Below are 6,000 nucleotides of genomic sequence, written 5' to 3' on the forward strand. Positions count from 1 at the left end.
ATTATCTCACCTCAAAAAGTTAATAATTGCTTAACATAAAATATCCTCTGAGGAGGGCTCAAATTTCCCCAATCGTTTCATAATTTTTTTAGTTTGTCCAGGTAAGGTCCGTATGTTGATTTTCTTTTAAATTTCTCTTAATCTATAGGATTCCCTTATTTTCCACCCCCTTTTTTTGTCCTTCCAATTTATTTGACAAAGAAACTGGTAATTTCTCCTGTAGAGTTTCCACTGTCTGGATTTTGTTGATTGTGTCCCTGTGTTCCTCTATCCCCTGTATTTCCATGTTAGTAATCAAACCTAGGTGCTTGACAAAATTTGGGTTCTTTTTAAAAAAATATACATTTATTTATTCTTTTTGGCTGCGTTGGGTCTTCGTTGTTGCGTGAGGGCTTTCTCTAGTTGCGGCAAGCAGGAGCTACTCTTCTTTGCAGTGCGCGGGCTTTTCATTGCAGTGGCTTCTTGTTGCGGAACAGGGGCTCTAGGGGGCTTCAGTAGTTGTGGCTCATGGGCTTCAGTAGTTGTGGCTCACAGGCTTCAGTATTTGTGGCTCGCGGGCTGTAGAGCACAGGCTCAGTAGTTGTGGCACATGGGCTTAGTTGCTCCGTGGCATGTGGGATCTTCCCGGACCAGGGCTCAAACCCGTGTGCCCTGCATTGGCAGGCGGATTCTTAACCACTGCACCACCAGGGAAGCCCTGGGTTCTTTTTTTAGTTGTTAAGTACATTTTCATAGGTGATGATATCCTTCTATTAAGGAGTACACAGGGTGTCTGCTTGTTTCATTTTCTCTGATTGTAGCAGCCACTGCTGAGCATTACCTAAATAATTTCATTCCTTCTTTATTTATTAGCCACAAATCTATAAAGAGAAAACCCCTCAAGTGTTTGGTTCCTGAAATACAGTTCAGACAGGAAAGGCAGGAAAGATGCATGATTCTCTCCCTTATTTAACAGTTTTCAAAATTACAATTTGGTTTCCTAGCACCTTTGAGGGGTGTGTGTGTGTGTGTGTGTGTGTGTGGCAAAAAACACAGAACATAAAATTTACCACCTTGATTGTCTTTAAGTATACAATAGTTAACTATGTACACACTGTTGTGCAACAGATCTCTAGAAATTTTTCATCTTGCAAAACTGAAACTCTGTGCCCATAGAACAATACTCCCCTTCCCCTCTACCCCCAACCCCCAGCAACCACCATTCTACTTTCTACGTGTTTGATACCTGCTATAAATGGAATCATGTAGGACTTGTCTTTTTGCAACTGGCTTAAGTTTCATCCACGTTGTATCATGTGACAGGATTTCCTTTTTGAAGGCTGAATAATATTCCACTGTGTGTACATATCACATTTTCTTTATCCATTCATTTTTTATGGGTGTTTTTGGTTGCTTCTACCTCTTGGCTATTGCAAATAATGCTGCAATGAACATGGGAGTGCAAATATCTCTTCTAGATCCTGTTTTCAATTCCCTGGGATATATACCCAGAAGTGCGCGTGTGTGTGTGTGTGTGTGTACACATATATACACACCTATCACATATACACACCTATCACATATGCTGGATCATGTAGTAATTCTTTTTTTTGAAAAAGCAGCTCTAGTTTTCCATAACGGCTGCACCATGTTACATTTCTATCAACAATGCAGAAGAATTCAAATTTTTCCACGTCTTCACCAACACTTGTTATTTTCTGTTTTTTTTTAATTGATAGTGGCCATCCTAATGGGTATAAGGTGATATCTTACTGTGGCTTTGATTTGCATTTCCCTGATGATGAATGATGTTGAGTATCTTCTTATATGCTTGAGGCCATTTGTATTTTTTTCTTTGGAGCAATGTTTATTCAAATCCTTAAAAAAATTGTTGTTGTTGTTCTTGGTGGTGGTGGTGACTTGTAGGATTCCTTATATATTGTGCATATTAACCCCTTATCAAATACATGGTTTGCAAATATTTTCTCCCATTCTGTAGGTTGCCTTCTCACTGTTGTACTTTGCTGTGCAGAAGTTTCTGAGTTTGATATAGTCCCATATTTGTCTATTTTTGCTTCTGTTGCCTCTGCTTTTGGTGTCATACTCATGAAATTATTGCCAAATCCAATGTCATGAAGCTTTTCCCATAAGTTTTCTTCTAGGAGTTTTATAGTTTTCCATCTTATGTATAGGTCTTTAATTGATTTTGAGTGATTTTTATATTTGGTGTAAGGTAAGGGTTCAGCTTCACTCCTTTGCTTATGGATATCCGGTTTTCCAACGCCATTTGCTGAAGAACTATCCTTTACCCATAGGGTATCCTTGGCATCCTTGTTTAAGATCATTTGACCATATACTTGAGAGTTTATTTTGGAGTTCTCTATTCTGTTGCATTGGTCACCATACTGTTTTGATTACTGTAGCCCTGTAATAAAATTTTGAGGTCAGGAAATGTGAGGCCTCTAGCTTTGTTTGAAGCCATCTGGGCTTTTATTGGGAGATTTTTTTTTTTTTGTAGTATGCGGGCCTCTCACTATTGTGGCCTCTCCCATTGCGGAGCACAGGCTCCAGACGCGCAGGCTCAGCAGCCATGGCTCACGGGCCCAGCTGCTCCGCGCCCTGTGGGATCCTCCTGGACTGGGGCACGAACCCGTGTCCCCTGCATCGGCAGGCGGACTCTCAACCACTGTGCCACCAGGGAAGCCCTCCTTAGCACTTTTAAAGTATCATTATGAACTCATGGATTTAAATATGTTCTTTATGTTTCAATCTATTACAGCTACTATTCTAATTAATTACCAAGTCATCTTATCTCTGGCAAGTAGAAACCTCTTCAGATTGATGCTTGAGTCCTTGAGACACAACCCAGTGATTTTTGTTAGCTTTCTTCCTTCTGGTGTGAGAAGATGTCTCTATACTTACCTTGAAAGTATGTTTCCTGCCCTAGACCTACAATCAGCCATTTCTCTAGGAAGACCTTCCCTAGGGTTTTTTACTTGTTCAAACCTCAGCTCTATCACTTCCTAGCTAGCTATATTGGGCAAGCTGCTTAGCATCTATAAACCTCAGTTTACTCATTTGTAACACAGGGCTAATAATATTACCTACCTCAAGGGACTTTGTGAGGATTAAAAAAGAGAAGGCACAAAAAATAACCGAGTGCTAGTATATCATAAGTTCTCAATAAATGTTAGTTTGATAAATTACTTCTTAATAACAGAAGAGGCATATGCCTTCTTGAATAAAGTTTTCACACATTATTTTGATTTCCTATCCTGTGCTTCTAGGTGAATGAATCTTACTACATCTTTGATCCTACATACTTTTCTTTCTTAGAATGCCGTCATTTGTTTGCTTGCTTGTTTTTGTTTGTATTTGTTTTGGTGGAGTACATTATTGATGCATTCTTTTTCCCAAAAATGCATTTTGGAAATAAAATTTCCCTCTTGATTGCCTAGACATAGAGTTCTAAGTTCAAAATGATTTTTCCATATAACTTAGGAAGCATTGGTACATTGACCTCTAATATCTAATATAGTTGATAAGAATCTTGCTGCCAATCTGATTCTTATTTGTTTGCAAGAAATGTGTTTTTCAGATGTTTCTCTTTCTCTTTAAAGTTCTGAAATTTCATGAGGATTTATCTTGGGCTTTTTTTTGGTTGATCCTTGTTGGAATTCAACACTGTCTTTATGGAGATGGGTCATTCTTAGTTATAGAAATTGTTCTTTCAGTAATTTTCCCACTACATTTTCTGTTTCTTCTTTTCAGAATCCGGATATAAGGTAAACACTGGCCCTTCTGGATTGATCTGTCATATCTCTTAACTTTACTTGCATATTTTCCATTTCCACCTTTGTGGTTTACATTCTAAGTCACTTTTTCACCTTTATGTTACCAGTTCACTAATTTGTTTCTTATTTAGGTACAGTATATTCAGTCTTGATACAGACTTTTTTCCCCAGTTCAATGCTAATAGTTTTGATTTCAAGGACTCCTTCTTGATTTCTGATTGCTCCTTTTTCATAACATCCTGTTCTGATTATTGTCATTAACTTAATATTATTACAAAGCCAAAAAAAAAGCCAAAGAGATATGCAGAATCCATTCAGATAATATTGCCTTGCTCATGTGAACAAAAATATTGCCAGAAATCTTTATTCTATCTTCAGCAATCTAATCTGCTGTTTAGCTCATCCATTTACTTTTCTTCTTTTAAATTTAGTCCATTGAACACATGTACTTGGTTCAAAGAATCATAAAGGTCTGCCTCTGGATGCAATTTCCAACTCCCTAAAACAGTTGGGAATTGTTTCAACTCTTTAGCTGCTTATCTTTTTTTTTTTTTGCTTATCTTATATTCACTACCATATCTAAAAATTACGTTTATATTATTTCTAGATTTTTCTGATTTTAGGTATTATCTGACTTCCCAACATAGAAGACAAGGATTTAGCTTTTTTGCAACACACACACACACACACACACACACACACACACACACACACACACACACACACTCTGTCCCATTCTCCAATATAGTTTACTGAATTTTTTGCTATGTATCCATGTAAGGGCCAGTTTATGCTTACAACTTCTCAAGAACTTACTTCTCTCCCCTGGATACAGGGAATTTTGGAGATCTGAGGGTCTAAAATTACCTAATTTTTTAAAACAAGGCTTATTTATTTTTTATCAAATATTGTGAATAATACATACTAAAGTATAAGTCTAGGGCTTCCCTGGTGGAGCAGTGGTTAAGAATCCACCTGCCAATGCAGTGGACACAGGTTCGAGCCCTGGTCTGGGAAGATCCCACATGCCATGGAGCAACTAAGCCCATGTGCCACAACTACTGGGCCTGTGCTCTAGATCCCGTGAGCCATAACTAAGGAGCCTGCGAGCCACAACTACTGAAGCCTGCATGCCTAGAGCCCATGCTCCACAACAAGAGAAGCCACCACAATGAGAAGCCCGCACACCGCAATGAGGAGTAGCCCCCACTCGCCCCAACCAGAGAAAGCCCGCGCACAGCAATGAAGACCCAACACAGCCAAAAATAAATAAATAAATATTTATTAAAAAAATAAAGTCTAAGTCTATTTAATCTTAAGAATGTACAACCAAGCTTAAGAAATATAATACTATCTGTAACAGATTTTCTTAAAAAATGGCTGCAAAAAGATTCTGGTTCCCTATACTCTTCCAGAATTTTGCCATTCCCCATCAAGAGGAATAGTTTATTTCCCCCTGAATTTGGGAGGCCTTTGTGTCTGCCTCAATGAATAAAATTATATGGAAGCAATGCTGCTTGGTTTCTGAGTGCTGTGGTCTGGATGTGTCTCCCCAAAGTTCATGCTGAAATCCTAAACCCCAAAGGTGATGGTATTAGTAGGTGGGGCCTTTGAGAGATACTTAAGTCATAAGGGTGGACCCTCATGAATGGTAGTAGTGCCTTTTAAAAGAGGCTCCAGAGAGATCCTTAGCCCTTTCCACCACGGGAGGACACTGCAGGAACTCAGCAGTCTGCAACATGCAAGCTGGCCTTTACAAGAACTTCACTGACCATGTTGGCTCCCTGATCTTGAACTTCCAGCCTCCAGAACTATGAGGAAACAAATGTCTGTTGTTTATGAGCCACCCAGTTTATGGTATTCTATTATGAATATGATGAAATCATATGGCTACAAAATGACACAGCTAGAATTTAAACTCAGCTCTGCCTCTCTGGCTTCCACTGGCTCTCTATATCAACACTTGCCCCAAAAGCCACGTGGAAATTACCCTTCATTTCGCACAAAATGGAGCCCATGTCTGTAGCTGAGTAGTTTTGTCAGCTTTCTTCCTGCCCATAGAAGTTTGAAGGTCCAAAAACCTTTATACTTTGCACTGTTCTGTATCTTTTAGCCCAAGATGACATAATTTTTTTTTTTTTTTTTTTTTTTTTTTTTGCAGTACGCGGACCTCTCAGTGCTGTGGCCTCTCCCGTTGCGGAGCACAGGCTCCAGATGCGCGGGCCCC

The sequence above is a fragment of the Physeter macrocephalus genome, chromosome 6 (genome assembly GCF_002837175.3).
Source record: "Physeter macrocephalus isolate SW-GA chromosome 6, ASM283717v5, whole genome shotgun sequence".
Classification (NCBI taxonomy): Eukaryota; Metazoa; Chordata; class Mammalia; order Artiodactyla; family Physeteridae; genus Physeter; species Physeter macrocephalus.